This window comes from Adiantum capillus-veneris, chromosome 29 (assembly GCF_014529385.1).
Source record: "Adiantum capillus-veneris isolate H3 chromosome 29, ASM1452938v2, whole genome shotgun sequence".
Classification (NCBI taxonomy): Eukaryota; Viridiplantae; Streptophyta; class Polypodiopsida; order Polypodiales; family Pteridaceae; genus Adiantum; species Adiantum capillus-veneris.
The window spans coordinates 69587906-69604531 of record NC_140959.1 but is presented as its reverse complement, the minus strand read 5'-3'; the positions used below and the strand labels follow the sequence as shown (position 1 = coordinate 69604531).

General features: G+C 43.7%; 1 pseudogene; it reads right to left on the bottom strand.

Moving 5' to 3' along the window:
* Positions 1–3844: 3844 nt before the first annotated feature.
* LOC147419361 (uncharacterized) lies at positions 3845–4942 on the bottom strand (annotated as a pseudogene).
* Positions 4943–16626: the final 11684 nt, after the last annotated feature.

Below are 16626 nucleotides of genomic sequence, written 5' to 3'. Positions count from 1 at the left end.
GCATGGGTTGAACAATCATGTATATGCATAGCCTTGTTTGGCTCTACCATGCTTTGAAGATCAATGTAGTTAAAACCATTATGTTGTGCAAGAGTTGGGTAAATAACTCAAGGGTTTCTGATGTTGAGGTTCTTTTGCAGTCTTCCAAAGAGACAATCTTGTAGTTTATGTGCTCATTGCTTGATTGTACCGTCAGGATGCTTTGGTATACTAATTTCTTGAGCTGTTTCTATCAATAGTTCTTGTTGTTGAGCTTTTTCCCGCCATTGATATCTTGGTTTGTCTTGGTCAAAATGGTGTGGCTGAGTCTCCTGAGACTTAACTCTCCATTGTTTGATTGGTTTTACAGTTTGCGGAGAAGATAAGTGCTCCTTTTTCTTCCAAATCCATTTTGTGTTAGGTTCCCTGTTTGAAGATGCTCCTCTTTGTGTTTTGAACCTTAGAACCGTCTTTGGTATTATAGATGATTTTTTGGGCACCCAGATTTGAATCGGCTTGTCCTTAAGCTGTACCTTTGATACCCAAATTTTCCTGACTCCTTGCACGCTACTTGTAGCATTTGCTTTTCTATAGGATGGAGAAGATTGACTTCTTCGTGGTTTCCTCTGCTGGTAACCTCCTTTCCATTCCTCCTTGCTTGGTGCAATTGGAACAATGAGTTGTCCGCCTTTAAGTGATAGCTTGAGCTGATTGGTATCCCAATATGGCATTGCCTTGTACGTTCGCATGGATGAGATTCCAAGAATGATTGTTTCATTCATGTGTTCATTTGGTAAGCATACAAATTGATGAGGGCATGAACATCCATGTACTATCATATTTAGTAGTTGTTATTCTTGCTATCAAAGACTGACTTGTTTCTTTCTTGTATATGGAATAACTGACTGTATTTACTCTAGCTCATGTATCGACCAATGCATTTGTGCTATGATTGGTAAGTTGTACTTTGATACGAGGGTCCATTCCCTCTAACCATTCATCATCTGTTGATACCGCATCTTTTTGTAATTCCCATTATTTGTCATCTAGTTTCATAGTGTTGATGGGAATAGGTTTTTGTTGGTTTTTGAGAGCAATTTTTCTGTTGAGTACTCAAAGAAGAGCTTCTTCTTGGGCTTCATCAATAACCTCTGTCGTTTTATCTTTCATTGCTTTGCTGCGTGCATCCTTTCTAGCAATTCATTCGTCAGTGGCAAATTGTACTTCTTTAGCCTTGGCATCATTGGTTCACCATCTAGGGTGGACAACTTAACTGCTCCACTTGGAGATACATCTTCAATGATAAATGGCCCGTTTCCCTTTTTCTTAAACTTTCGAATGTATTGCTTAAAGGAATAGACTAAAACTAAGTCCCCTTTTTTGAAGATTTTTGTAATTAGATGGGAATCAAAAAATTGTTTTTGTTTCCGCTTTTGTGCATAGATGTGAGCTACAGTAGTTAGCCTTTTCTCATCAAGTTTTTCTAAATCTTTAAGCCTCTCTGACAGTTCGTGTCCAGTCCACTCAAGATCCTTTGCTACCCTTAGTGTCGGCAATATAAATTTTATTGGCAGTATGGCATCAAGACCATAAACAAGGTTAAACGGTGTAGCATTTAAAGTTGTTCTGAATGAAACTCGATAGGCCCATAGAGCAACATGGAGACTCATTTCCTAATCTATCCTTCCTGAACTAACCACTTTAGTCAATACAAAGCTAAGAATTTTATGTGTATGCTTAGCTTGTCCATTTGCTTGTGGGTGATAGGGAGCTGATTTGTTATGGATGACCATAAATTTAGTAAGCAGATACTCAATTAACTCATTGAGGAGCTGATTTCCCCTATCACTAACAATTTCTATTGGTAGTCCATATCTTGTGAGCACATACGCATGTAAAAATGCGGCTGTGGTTCTGGCATCATTCTTTTGAGTTGCTTTAGCCTCGGTCCACTTGGTCAAATAGTCCGTAGCTACAATGATATATTGACCTTGGGTTCTTTAAGCAGGTGGCTGTATTGGCCCAACAAAGTCTATACCCACCCCATTTTGCAAAAGCTCTAGCCCCAAGCATTGGTCTTAGAGGCATGCTATCTACACGGTGGAAAGGGGGAAATGGGAAAACCACCAGCACATAAACTCGATGCCTCTATATAACTCAGTGATCTCACAGCACTCAGATCCCCTAGCAAACACACATCACGATACGCAGTCTGTAAACAACTACTGTCCAAGACCGTACCCGACCAACCCTGACTAGATAGATTCGATTGCAAAGTAGGTTCATATGGACTCATCTATAACACTCTAGAGCACCATGTGACATATAAGCAATCTAATAACAATCGACGCTCAAATTCCAACCCAATCCTTGACATACCCATCTATCTTCAAGCTTGCAGACTTGTACACACCAACATTCATATAGAAAGCACATATACATCCATCGCCTTCACATATACTAGACCAATAGATAACAGAGAGAGAAAAGAGTGATAAATTCATGGATAAATGTAACCAATATCAGGTAGACAAAAGCTCCCATAGAGGGTGTTCAATGATGGACCCCATAAGATCACCATCCTAGTTTGATTGCTTGGCCCACTTTCTGGTGGCTCGCAACAATACACCTTAGTTGGCGGACCCGCTCTCCTCGGTATCAATCTCCGACACGCTGCTCTCGCCCTTCCTTTCTTTTCATATGCCGCCTCAATAGATGCCGCACCCCTATTGGCCCCTTGTAGCCTTGTTAGCTACTCGATGATCTGCATCCCTTTGTGGCTTTCCTACTCCCTCTGGATGCAGCCCGTGGCCACCCTCAACCTCTCCTATCCCCGCATGCAGGTTCCAAGTGGCCTTGCAACTGCGCCACCTTGTTCATGCAATCTCCACCTATCCTCTAGGCGGCCATCTAGCGGTCCTCCATGCTCACCTACTGCTCGTCAACTGCAGACCATCATTTTTTTATATCTTGGTTATCTTTTTTAAAAAAAGACCTCTCGTTCGACTTAGCGGCCGTCCCCACGCAAAGTTGACCGTAGCCTCAATCACCCCAAACCGGTGGACGTCAAGGCCGTAATAACCAAATCCAAATATTTCCATCTTCAATTAGCTGCAGCCGCCCCCTTTGAGTCGCACTTTAGTAGCTTTGTAGTTTGCCAATAGTGGAGGACATCCCAATTGCGGTCCATACCGAACTTGCCATACTTATGACAACTAACCTCACTTCAATCTTATGTCCTTGAAATAGTCCTCCAAAAAGAACCCCATGACCAAATAATGGGAACATAGAGCTGCTAATTGCCACATCTGGCATACACATCTTTGTGAGACCTGCTCTAGGTTGCACCGGGTACTTGTCCAAGCCTTCTTCTATCACACGTCTGCTACCCTTTACCTGTTGTTGCTGACACTTTCCATGGTCCGACACACCTTGGGTGCACCATCATCTTGTAGACACCTCGATCAAAATCCCATAGCATAAACTTCATCGAACCTGCATCTAGCACCCCTTGCCTCGTTCCCAACCTTGGGATATAAACATTTGCTCGTGACACGTGTGTGATAGCAAAAAAACACTTGCAGTTTAGACTAGCGAGTACTCCAACTCGGTGTACCTCGCTCTTGGCTCCATCAAATATTCACTGAAGGTCCTTGCCATTTGCCTACAAACTGCCATGCCTCGACTTCCTGCACTTCCATAGATTGACACAGTTTGGCTGTACCATCATTTCCCACCCCCTCGTTGAGCATTCATGCTCAACCATCGCATTATTTGGATAACATATCAGTGCATAAGAAGAAAACTGATAGATACTATGTACAAGAAGCATTAGATAGATAGCAGTAGATAAATAGAGAGAGATTCACTGGCTGTAGCACCCGTTTGGGTCAAATGGAAAGCCATAGGCTCTTCCAATTGTATTGAAGTTTCCATCAGGATAAAAAACATGGCATTGATCATCACCATCCAGTTGTAACACAAATACGCGCCATCCCTGCTTTGCACTTGTAACTTTGTCAATCAACCAGTCATGTAGACCTTAATAGCAACACCCTTCACAAAGTTGTATACATGGCCCATCTTCATGTCCCAAACACACTTGCACATCCTGGAAAGCCTTTGCATCACATGTCTCCCCACCAATGGTTAGCGAGCTCTCCATAGCTTCATCATCTTTGAATAACAAAACCTGTAGCAAGCGGCATAGTGGTGCTTGCATAACAAACTTTATCAACAGATCCATCAGCAACATGACACCAACTTGCGGCATCCGATCATCCGAAACAAATATTGGCAAAACCTCATCTGTAGGCGCTTCAAGCTGTAATGGAGCAGGCACACAGCCTCGCATATCCTGTATCCTCGCCATAGCTTTAGCAACCGAAACCTGCAACTCGTCATCTAAATGGACCACCGGCTCATCTAATCCCCAATCATCTTCATCAAGACATTCCTCTTCAGTCAGCATGGCCTGACCATCACAAGGCAAGAGAGAGGGTTTCCCAGCCCCTTGGTCTTCACAAACTGGCTCTTCACCTACAACCTGTTGTTCTTTAACCACATTATCGACATACATAACATCATATGTCTCATACTTTGAGAAAGTAGACTCCGTTTCACATGTGTTATCCGTATCCAAGGCACTGCTATAGCTCGAACAAAGCTCGGCTTTCTCCACAAAGCTCACTGACTTTGGCACTTGAGCTATCTTCTCCCCTACTTCTTTTTCGGAAGGCACTTGGTCAAGCACATCAGGCGGTACTCGGTAGACTCCTCTCTACAACTGTTGATCCCTGGTTGGCACTTCTTCTAACTCTTTTACCCTCGCATCAACTTCACATGCTTTGATCACATTCAAATGAACAAAAAAAGGAGCTTTTACCTCATGATGCTCTTCAACCTGTTTGGGCCTAGGTCCACTGGCTGCCATAATGGTAGACTGTAGCAATCCTGCTTCCATCTTCTTCTTCATCTTTCGACTCTTTGCTCTGGCAACTTTGACGGCTTCATCATAAGTGCTTGGATCTTCATATTCCAATCTCTCACGAACATAGGGATGCAAGCATGATAGAAACCTTTCCAGCTTGAAGTATCCGACATGGGTTGCTTGGGTAGCAGCCGCAAAATCCCCCCGATGAGCTTCAAATTTATCAACAAAAGCATCAAAATTTGCACTTACGTCCTGTTGCAAGCCTTTTATCTTTGCATCTGCTTCCGAGGCCAACACCACCCTTCGATACCACTATAATAATTGCTCCCAAAACCCAATCCAAGTCTGCTTTTGCACATCTTCTAAGCCATCGAACCAAGCTTTTGCTTTACCTCGCAACACCAAAGTCAGAGTCTGGAGCTTTGCTTCATCACTTGGCATCCGCAGTACTGTCAGCATAAATAGCTCAAAATCGGCTATCCAATCGTCATCATCTCCATCTCCTTTGAACATTGTACCAAACTCCTGCTTCATTTTGACTCACGAGCACCTTATTAGGAAGCAATCAATGGGTCCTCCGTGGGGGCACCACAAGATGGAAAGGGGGAAATGGGAAAACCACCAGCACATAAACTCGATGCCTCTATATCACTCAGTGATCTCATAGCACCCCTATCCTCTAGCAAACACACATCACGATACGCAATCTGCAAACAGCTACTGTCCAAGCCCGTACTCGACCAACCCTGACTAGATAGATCCGATTGCAAAGTAGGTTCAGATAGAATCATCTATAACACTGTAGAGCACCATGTGACATATAGGCAATCTAATAACAATCAACGCTCAAATTCCAACCCAATCCTTGACATATACCCGTCTATCTTCAAGCTTGCAGACTTGTACACACCAACATTTATATAGAAAGCACATATACATCCATCGCCTTCACATATACTAGACCAATAGATAACAGAGAGAGAAAAGAGTGATAAATTCGCGGATAAATGTAACCAATATCAGGTAGACAAAAGCTCACATAGAGGGTGTTCAATGATGGAACCCCATAAGATCACCATCCTAGTTTGATTGCTTGGCCCACTTTCTGGTGGCTCGCAACAATACAGCTTAGCTGGCGGACCCGCTCTCCTCGGTGTCAATCTCCCACAGGCTCCTCTTGGCCTTCCTTTCTTTTCATATTCTGCCTCAATAGATGACGCATGTTGAGATGTTGAGCTCTACATCTTGAGCTGGCATCCACTACGGGTCTTGGACTCTTACGACATTTACTCACTGGCGGGTTAGGTGACCGACACGGAGGATGTCTGCGAGTGATTCTACAGCTGGACTACACTTATAGTGCCAGCCTAGTACGCTTCTAGCGAGTTCACACTTAGTGACCGCATGTACATATGTGCTACTTTTCAGTTTTAGCACTTAGTCATTTTTCACTCTCTTTTCTGTGAGAAGAAGAAGAAGCTTTCCATCTCTGTGTGTTTTGTGCTTGTCTTGTGTAGCTCTCTTGCATCCTCATTCTTTACATGGTATCAGAGCTTGGTGCGGGCAAGAGAGCCTAAGAGAGCAAGAGCATCACAATCCCTTCGTTCGCAATCCACGACCAGATGCCGAACAGGTCTCCAAAGTGCAGTACACAGAGATTTACTGTACAAGTACATTGGTTGTATGTACGCTTGATTGTGAACACTCGTTGAGTGTAGAAAGCGTTACAGGTACCACGATAGCAGGTTCAACAGATTTGTTGGTTTTTGCAGATTGCAGCTATTTTGTCTTAGTGCTTCAAGATGTCTGACGGTTTCAGTCAGATTGTTACTGAGAATCTTGAGAAAAATAACTACCCTGCATGGAAGTTCAGAATAACAAGTTTCCTAAAAGGAAAAGGTTATTGGGACTATGTAGAAGGACACAATGGAAAGGAACCAGAGATTCCCGAGGCAAATGCTACAGTAGAACAAAGGAAACCTTTGAGGTACTGGCAACAAGGCTAGAGAAAAGTGATGTATTGGCTTTCTATGAGCATCACAGATGGCATGATGGGCTATCTACACGATGCTGAAACCCCCGTCATTGCATGGAAAAACTTAGGCAGAGTGTTCGAGGTGAACACCAAGGCCAGGAAGCTTCAACTAAAGTCGGAGCTAAATCAGGTTAAGAGGAACAACCTCTCCATCAATGATTATGCTTTGAAGATCAAGAGTATCATTGAGGCTCTTGGATCTATTAAAGTCTCAGTGGAAGACGATGACATTGTCCATGCATGCTTGGATGATCTAGGAGATGAGTATGTACATTTCAGGTCTTCCATGAATACAAGAGATGACATCCCCGTGTTCCAAGATTTTATTTCTATGCTTATTCTTGAGGAGAAGAACCTTGACACATCTTCTTCTCATGGTAGAAATAATTCTGAACAGGCCTTCTATTCTAACTCCAACAGAGGTAGAGGTAGAGATCGTGGTCGAGGCCCAAGGGGTTGCAGAGGCCAATTTCAAGAAGGTCAATCAAATCAAAACAATACAGGTGGCAGGGGAAACCAATCTCAAGGCAGGGGGAGTCAAAGAGGTCGTGGTGCAGGATCAAGCGGGCAGCAACATACTCCAGATAGCAGAGAATGTTGGACTTGTGGTGAAAGAGGTCACATGTCACGTGACTGTCCAAAGGGAAAAGCAAGTGGAAAGAGAGAACGAGGCAACTATGCATCTACTAGAAGAGATGCAGATGACAGCAAAAACGAGCGCATGTTTGTTATGCAGCATGTAATGAATACAATGACTGCAAAGAATTCCACCCAAGATGATGTTTGGTATGTGGATTCAGGTGCCTCTAATCACATGACGTCTCGTGGAGAGTGGTTTAGAGATATGCGCAAACCAGATGTGTCAGGCTATGTGCAGACAGGAGATGACACAACTCACCCCATTGCTCATATAGGGGACATACCTCTAAATACGAAGAGTGGGAAATCAAAGTACTTAGAAGATGTACTTTATGTCCCAAACATTACAAAGAATCTTGTTTCTGTTGGAAAAATGGTTGAGTAGGGTTTGCAGGTTTGCTTCAATCCAAATGGCTGTAAGCTCATCACAAAGGGAAAATGTGTGGGCAGAATGTTTACGTTGAATGTAGACATGCCTGAGGTAAAAGCTGCATTATTTCAACAAGGCACAGGTGTTGTGGCTGATGTTGACATTTGGCACAAACGCATTGGCCATGTCAATGAGCAAAGATTGTGCAGTATGCAATCAAAACAGATTGTAAAAGGTATGCCCAAATTCAAGGTGGATGGTATGCATAAAGTGTGTGCAGCATGCGAGTTTGGAAAACAGTCAAAGGGCTCATTTTCACATGAGCAGTACAATGTATGTAAAAAGCCACTTGAGGTGGTGCACACAAATGTTTGGGGTCCAACCGATACTGCAAGTATACATGGTTGTAGGTATTATGTCTCTTTCATTGATGACCATACAAGGAAAGTATGGGTCTACTTCATGTGTAGCAAAAGTGAAGTGTTTGGTCACTTTCAGTACTTCAAAGTCATGATTGAGAAGGAGACAGATATGCAAATCAAGACATTGAGGTCAGATGGAGGGGGAGAGTACTTCTCCAATGATTTTTCAGATTTTTTGCGAATGCATGGTATACGCAGGCAGTTTACATGCAGATATACTCCACAGCAGAATGGGGTCGCAGAAAGGAAAAACAGGCACATTGCAGAGGTTGCACGTGCATTGATGAATGAGAAGAACATGCCTCATTATTTCTGGGCTGAAGCTATAAATACAGCTGTGTACATTATGAACAGGACATCTACAGCTGTGGTGCATGATGTAACACCTGAGGAAAAGTTTACAGGTACAAAGCCTGATTTGGCACACTTGAAAGTGTTTGGCTGCATAGCTTACGTGCATGTACCAGATGAGTTGCATAGGAAATTGGATCCTAAAGCAGAGAAATGTAATCGTGTGGGATATTCCCTTGAACAAAAGGGGTACATGTGCTACAATCCTACTACACGAGAATTACGAGTGAGCAGAGATGTAGTCTTTGATGAGATGAGCAGCTGGTACAGTAATGCACATGGCACTATTGGGGCTGATGTAAAAGATAATGTGGTTGTACAAAATGTGAGGCCACAGTCACAGGTTTTGAGTGGACCACAAGAGTCGTCTTCTCGTGGCTTTGTTGAGAAGCCATGGAATGGTAGACTATGTACGCAGGTTACTCCACCAGCAGGTACAGGGAATGCATCACGAAAAGGAAAGGAAAAGGTTGATGAACCTCCCTTTATGGCTGATGCATCATCAGGGTTTTCACATGTAGACATGGATTCAGATGGTTCTGAACAAAGTCTTGATGAGGAATTTGGAATTCCAGCTGTCAGGACACCTGGTGTAAGGAAAGTACAAGAAGATGCTAGAGGGAAAAGGAGTGACCCAGGACCGCGCATATCTAACAGAGTCAGAAATCCAGTTCAGAAATTGACTTATGATGGGTATCTAGCTCATCACCAAGCCTACATGGCTAAGGTGATACAGGATGTGGAGCCCACATGTTTTGAGGATGCAGTTGGAAATGTGCATTGGGATGACACAATGAATGAAGAGATGGTTGCATTGGAAGCAAACGACACATGGGAGTTGGTGCCATTGCCAAGTGTCAAGAAATCTATTGGCTATAAATGGGTGTATAAAACCAAGCATAAGGCTGATGGTAACATTGAGTGTCACAAGGCAAGGCTGGTTGCAAAGGGTTACGCACAGACGTATGGCATAGACTATGAGGAGACCTTTGCTCCAGTGGCAAAGATGACGACTGTGAGAGCTGTCATAGCAGTGACTGCATCTAGAGGATGGATTATGCATCAAATGGATGTAAATAATTTCTTCTTGAATGGTGAGTTGCAAGAGGAAGTGTATATGGATCAGCCACCTGGTTATGTCGATCCAGGTTACCCAGATTATGTATGCAGACTTCTCAAAGCTTTGTATGGTTTGAAGCAGGGCGCGCTCTAGAGCATGGTATGACAGGATTGCCAAGTATCTTGTCAGTATTGGTTTTAGGAGAGCTCATGCTGATCATTCACTCTATGTATGTGAGAGTGATGTGGGGATTGTGGTCATTACCATATATGTAGATGATCTTATTATTGTGGGTGACAATGCTATGGAGATTGACCATGTGAAGGGTCTTCTCAAACAGGAGTTTGAAATGAAAGGAGGATCTCTGCCAGTGATTCTACAACTGGACTACACTTATAGTGCCAGCCTAGTACGCTTCTAGCGAGTTCACACTTAGTGACCCCATGTACATATGTGCTACTTTTCAGTTTTAGCAGTTAGTCATTTTGCACTCTCTTTTCTGTGAGAAGAAGAAGAAGCTTTCCATCTCTGTGTGTTTTGTGCTTGTCTTGTGTAGCTCTCTTGCATCCTCATTCTTTACAGCGCACCCCTATTGGCCGCTTGTAGCCTTGTTAGCTACTTGATGAGCTGCAGCCCTTTGTGGCTTTCCTACTCCCTCTGGATGTAGCCTGTGGCCATCCTCAGTCTCTCCTTTCCCCGCATGCAGGCTCCAAGTGGCCTTGCAACAACTCCACCTCGTTCATGCAATCTCCACCTGTCCTCTAGGTGGCCATCTGGCGGTCTTCCATGCTCACCTGCTGCTCCTCGACTGCAGACCAGTGTTTTTTTATAGCTTCTCTATCTTTAAAAAAAAAAGACCTCTCGTTCGACTTAGCGGCCATCCCCACGCAAAGTTGACCGTAGCCTCAATCACCCCAAACCCGTGGACCTCAAGGCCGTGATAACCAAATCCAAATATTTCCATCTTCAATTAGCCGCGGCCGCCCCCTTCGAGTCGCACTTCAGTAGCTTTGTAGTTTGCCGATAGTGGAGGAAATCCCGATTGCGGTCCATACCGAACTTGCCATACTTATGGACAACTAACCTCACTTCAATCTTATGTACTTGAAATAGTCCTCCAAAAAGAACCCCATGACCAAATAATGGGAACATAGAGCTGCTAATTTCCACATTTGGCATACACATCTTTGTGGGACCTACTCCCAGTTGCACCTGGTACTTGTCCAAGCCTTCTTCTATCACATATCTGCTGCCCTTTACCTGTTGTTGCTGACACTTTCCATGGTCTGACACACCTTGGGTGCACCATCATCTTGTAGACACCTCGATCAAAATCCCATAGCATAAACTTCATGGGACCTGCATCCAGCACCCCTTGCCTCGTTCCCAACCTTGGGATATAATTAAACATTTGCTCGTGCCACCTGTGATAGCAAAAAAACACTTGCAGTTTTGACTAGCGAGTACTCCAACTCGGTGTACCTAGCTCTTGGCTCCATCAAATATCTGCTCAAGGTCCTTGCCATTTTCCTGCAAACTGCCATGCCTCGACTTCCTGCACTTCCATAGATCGACACAGTTTGGCTGTACCAATGGGTTGGCATTTTAGCTCGTTGACATGCATCACACCTTCAAACATATTCCTTGGCATCTGCAAAAAGTGTTGGCCACCATATGCTTGCCATTAAGATCGCTCTTGCGGTGGTCTCAGGAGAGAAGTGACCTCTAGCTAATCCAGCATGTGCTTGTTCTATAATGGGAATGTATTCATCTTCATTTACACAAAGCTGCAACTGCTGATCCTAACCTCTCCGATACAATTGGTTCCCAACAAGAGCATAGTCTCTTGCTTCTGTTTCAATTGCTCTTTGACAACATTTACTCATATCCTTAGGAAATGTTCGGCTTGATAAGTAAGTGACTAGATAGTTACTCCACTTAGGAACAGGTGATATTTGAAACAATGTTTCATGAGGTATGGGTGCTTTTTTTTTACATTGAGGATAATTTTTCACAAAAGAATGAGCATCACTCCTCATAGTTGGCCAAAATACTCCAAGTCTCAAGATTCGTTGCATAGTTTGGTCTTCGACAAAGTGAAGTCCTACTATGATCATATGTGCTTGACTTAGGTATTGGGTTTTCTCCTCAGGATTAATGCATAAAAGCATATTCCATCTCGATTTCTTTTGTACAACCTTCCAGCTATTAATTGATACATATCCAATTGCTCAATTAATTTGAATGTAGTAGGAAGTGGTATATGCAAATCCACTTGAGCTATGGTAGTCAAGTATACCACGTTTCCCGACCATAGAGGTATCATTTCCATGGAGAACATATATGCATCAGGTAGATCATTGTCTACTCCCTTAGGTGGTTCTCCTAAAACAATACTTGACAAATGATTTTCTCTTTGATGAGTGATTTTGTTTTTTACAACTACAATGAAATCAAATTCTAGAAGAATGATGAACCATCTCACTATTCTTCTTGTGCTACATGGCTTGTTGACCAAGTACAATGAGGCTTGGTGGTCCACAAAGAACACAAATTTGCTAGCTAATACGTAATGTCTATACTTTTTGAATGTATAGATCATTCCTTATCCTTCCCTTTTGGTGGTTGTATAGTTTTCTCTGTCACATTCAACTATCGGCTAGCATAAGAAATAGGAAAATCAATTTTCCCGTTTCCTGGTTGAGCTAGTATACACCCGATGGAAAAATTGGCAGCATCTACATATATGTGGAATATCTTATTTCAATCTGGTGCTTGCAATATTGGAGGTGAAGTGAGAGTTTTCTTAAGCTTCATGAAGGATTCTTCACACTCATCAGGCCATTCAAAGTGTCTAATCAAGCTATACATGGGTTTTGCAATTATAGTGTACATGTAAATGAATGTAATATCTGCAATGTCCCATGAAGGCTTGAACCCCTTTGACTATTTTTCGGTCTAGGAAAATCAACAATAACATGAATTTTACCCATATCAGTAGCTATGCCATTTTTAGATACTATATGTTCAATATTTTTTCCTTGTCTGCGATTGAATGTACACTTTTCAGGATTTAAGAAAATTCTTAAAAGTCTACATTTTTTGAATACCTTTTTGAGGTGTTCAAAATGATCAGTCCAGATTGATGAATGTACACATAGATCATCCATATAAACTTCCAAGAAATTACTAAGATATTCTTTAAAATCATGGCTCATCAATCTTTGAAAGGTGGCAGGAGCATTAGTTAACCCAAAAGGCATAACCCGATAGGCAAAAATACCCCACTCAGTTGCAAAGGTAGTTTGGTGCTAATTTTTGGGATCAACCAAAAATTGATTGTATTCCAAAAAGCCATCTCAAAAGCTGTAAGCTTCTTTTTCTGCAACTCGTTCTAAAACATGCTCAGTGATTGGAAGAGGAAAGTTGTCTCTAATGGTAGTTGCATTCACTTTCCTGATTTTGACACACACCCGTAATTTTCCATTTTTCTTGGGTACTACCACAATTTCAAAAAATGAGTTTGTGTGTTCAATTACATAAATGAATTTGGCTTCCTTCAGCTTTTCAATCTCTTCTTTGATTTTGCTGGAAAATGTTTTATTATATATGTATGGCCTTTGTCTGCTTGGTTTAGCATCATCTCTCATTGGTATGGTATGTTGACAGATTTCTTGATCAACACCCTTGAGATCCTTATAAGACCAAGCAAAGATATCTTGGTATTCTTTCAGTAAGCTTAACAAAATCTCTTCTTCTTCTTCCGTCAGGTCGTTTGCAATGTAGGCACATCAAGGCTCTTCTACTGGTTCAGCTAGATCTATCTTTTTTGTGTCATCGGGTCCTTCGTAGGACTCACCCTGCTTTCGTAGGACTTGATTCATAGGCTTGAAATAAATTATAAAAGGTATGTCCTTGAAAAAAGTACAAAAATTGGCTCACATTTGACCAAGGTTCATACCATTGACTCATTGCATATGTACAAACATATTTTATAAAGGCACAAAAAATTTGGATGACCAAACTCGCAAAAAGCTGGGTAAAAACTAAAGTTTGTATTGACGTTCTTAATCTTGAGTGTAAATTGGGAAAAAATTTGTCTAAACCTGTTGAAATTTGATTCATAGTCTTATATTGATGTGATAAAAATGTTGATAGCCGACTTTCAGAAATCAAAGGAAAAAAAGAAATAAAACTCATTTCACCCCCCCACCCCCCCCCCCCCCCCCCCCGCACTACGGGCATCGGATAAAACCCTCTCTCTCTCTCTCTCTCTCTCTCTCTCTCTCTCTCTCTCTCTCTCTCTCTCATTTTCCCTACATACCCCTTCCCTAATATCTCTCTCTCCCCAATTTACCCTCCCCGGCCAAGCAGAGGCTCTAAAAAAATTCCCCGACCCCTCTCTCGTGCGCCCTCTGTGTGAGCCACATGGAAACCCCCCCCCCCCCCCCCTTCCCTTCCGCTCTCCGTATTCTTACACTCACACCCTCACCCTTACATTACCCCCCCTACCACTTTTCCCCACCTCCCTTTGGACCGATAATATTCCTTCCCCGACCCGTCCTCTCTCTCCCCCACCCGCTCGCCTCACCCTCCCTCCGCCTCATTCCCCTCCCCTCGGCCTCATTCACCCCCCCCTTGGCCCGCGGATATATTCCTTCACTCTACCCCCATTGACTTATCTCCGCCCCCCCCTCTCCCTCTCACCCACACATCTCTCATACCCCACAACCCCCCCCTCACCTTCTCCCTCACACACACACTCTCTCTGTCTCTCTTATCCCAAATCCTCACCCCTCCCTCTCCCTCACACTCTCCCTCTCAAAGCTCCGCGTGGACTCTCTCTCTCTCTCTCTCTCTCTCTCTCTCTCTCTCTCTCTCTCTCTCTCTCTCATCCGGGCTCTCAGGCCACGCAAGCAAGGAATCCACTCTCCCTCTCCCTCTCATGGGCAGCGCCTCACACACCATACCCACACACCCACAATCACCCCCCCCCCCCCCCCCCCCCCCCCCCCTTTCTCCCCTCTCTCCCCTCGCGCTGTGCGTAGCAGTCCGCAGCAGTATCACACACACACCCACCCATTTCACCCATTCACTGTGCGCAGCCATCCGCTGTCCACGCACACACACCACACGCCCTCATGGGGAGCACAGTCCGCAATACACAAATACACACACACACACACACACACAAACACACACACACACACACACACACACACACACACACACACACACACACACACACACACACACACACACACCACACACACACCCTCTACCTTTATTCTACCCCCCCCCTCCCCATCCGCCTTGGGCAGAAACAGGTCGTCGACCATCGACAAGAAGAAAAAAAAAACTATATATACATTATATATATATATATATATATATATATATCTATATATATATATATATATATATATATATATATATATATAGGCCCCTTTTCCCACGCACGTTTTCGCACACACATCCCTTTACAAAACACACACACCCTCCCTCATGCACGAATATATACACACACACACGCATATACACACCGCACTGCAAATACGAAGAAAATGGCTACGACATCAACAAACAAAAGAAGAAGGATCCAAAGCACGCGTCGCCAACAACAAAAAGAGAAAATGCATCGAAGGCATGCCCCGATGGACTCCGAAAAGAAGTACACTGGACACCGACGCACCGGCAACATGCCATTCATCGGCAACACGCAACCACGACACCATCCCACTAATTTATAGGTTATTTTCATCATTATCTGCAGTTTTCACCCGAGCCATTGTAAATTTCCATTCTTTTTAAATATCCTCTCTCTAGGTGATGGTCACAAAGGCCGGGCCTAGAGATTCCCCTCTTTTAATAACCTCCCCAAAACAAAGCAAGGGTCAACCACACCGGGCCCACCACTTGCTTTGTCTTCCCGATTAAGATTAACCTAACCACACTGGGATTACCATAATCCAAGTAGCCAACACCTGTAAATTGGCACTGAGAGGTCACTATCCGGGGGGACAATTCATGAGGAACCAAGCATTTGGTAGAGTGTAGTAGGAAGGATTGACACTATCACCATCACGGGGAGGGGGCTTGTGTGTTGGGTTTGCCTTGGGAATTGCACCATGTGAAGGGAACCACATCCATCTCTCGACTTCAATGGTCGATGCACACACATATGCACGCTCTTGGTGGTGAGTATTCCTCCCCCTACCTCTCTACCACCACGGCATGCCACCTTGTAAATATTGGAGAAATAATTCGCCCTCACACCCCCGAGGGTTTTCATCATTTGCAAGTAATCTCTCTCTCTCTCTCTCTCTCTCTCTCTCTCTCTTTCTCTCTCTCTCTAGGTGTGTAGGCTTGCAGTGTTCATATCATCATGGGTTTTGCATCCTAGCCACTCAAAGCTAGGTGGTTCCCGCTATTCGCTTTACCGTGGCAGGCTCGAGGCGCGCCATTCGGCCCCCAGAGTTTTAGAGGCCATCGGGGTTCGGGGTCCGCTTTGCGTCCGTCATTTAGTGCCCCCACGGAGGAGGGCTTTTGTAAGACCCTTCAATTTACAATGTTGAAAGTGACGCCCACTATCAATCATGGACGAGTGGCTGAAGGAATTTTATTACTGGAGAACGGAAGAAGCGGAGACGAAGGAGGCACTAGCCGCCTTCATTGAGGTGCTACTGCCAGGCTGCAGTGTCATGAGCGTTCAAGAGGTAAATTCTGAATCTCCTGTCGCTCGTTCTAACTATAAATCAAAAGCATCAGGTTGGAGATTGGTGAAGTGCCATCACTGTTGCCAACCAAGGCACACGGTCAATGAGTGCTAACAACGAA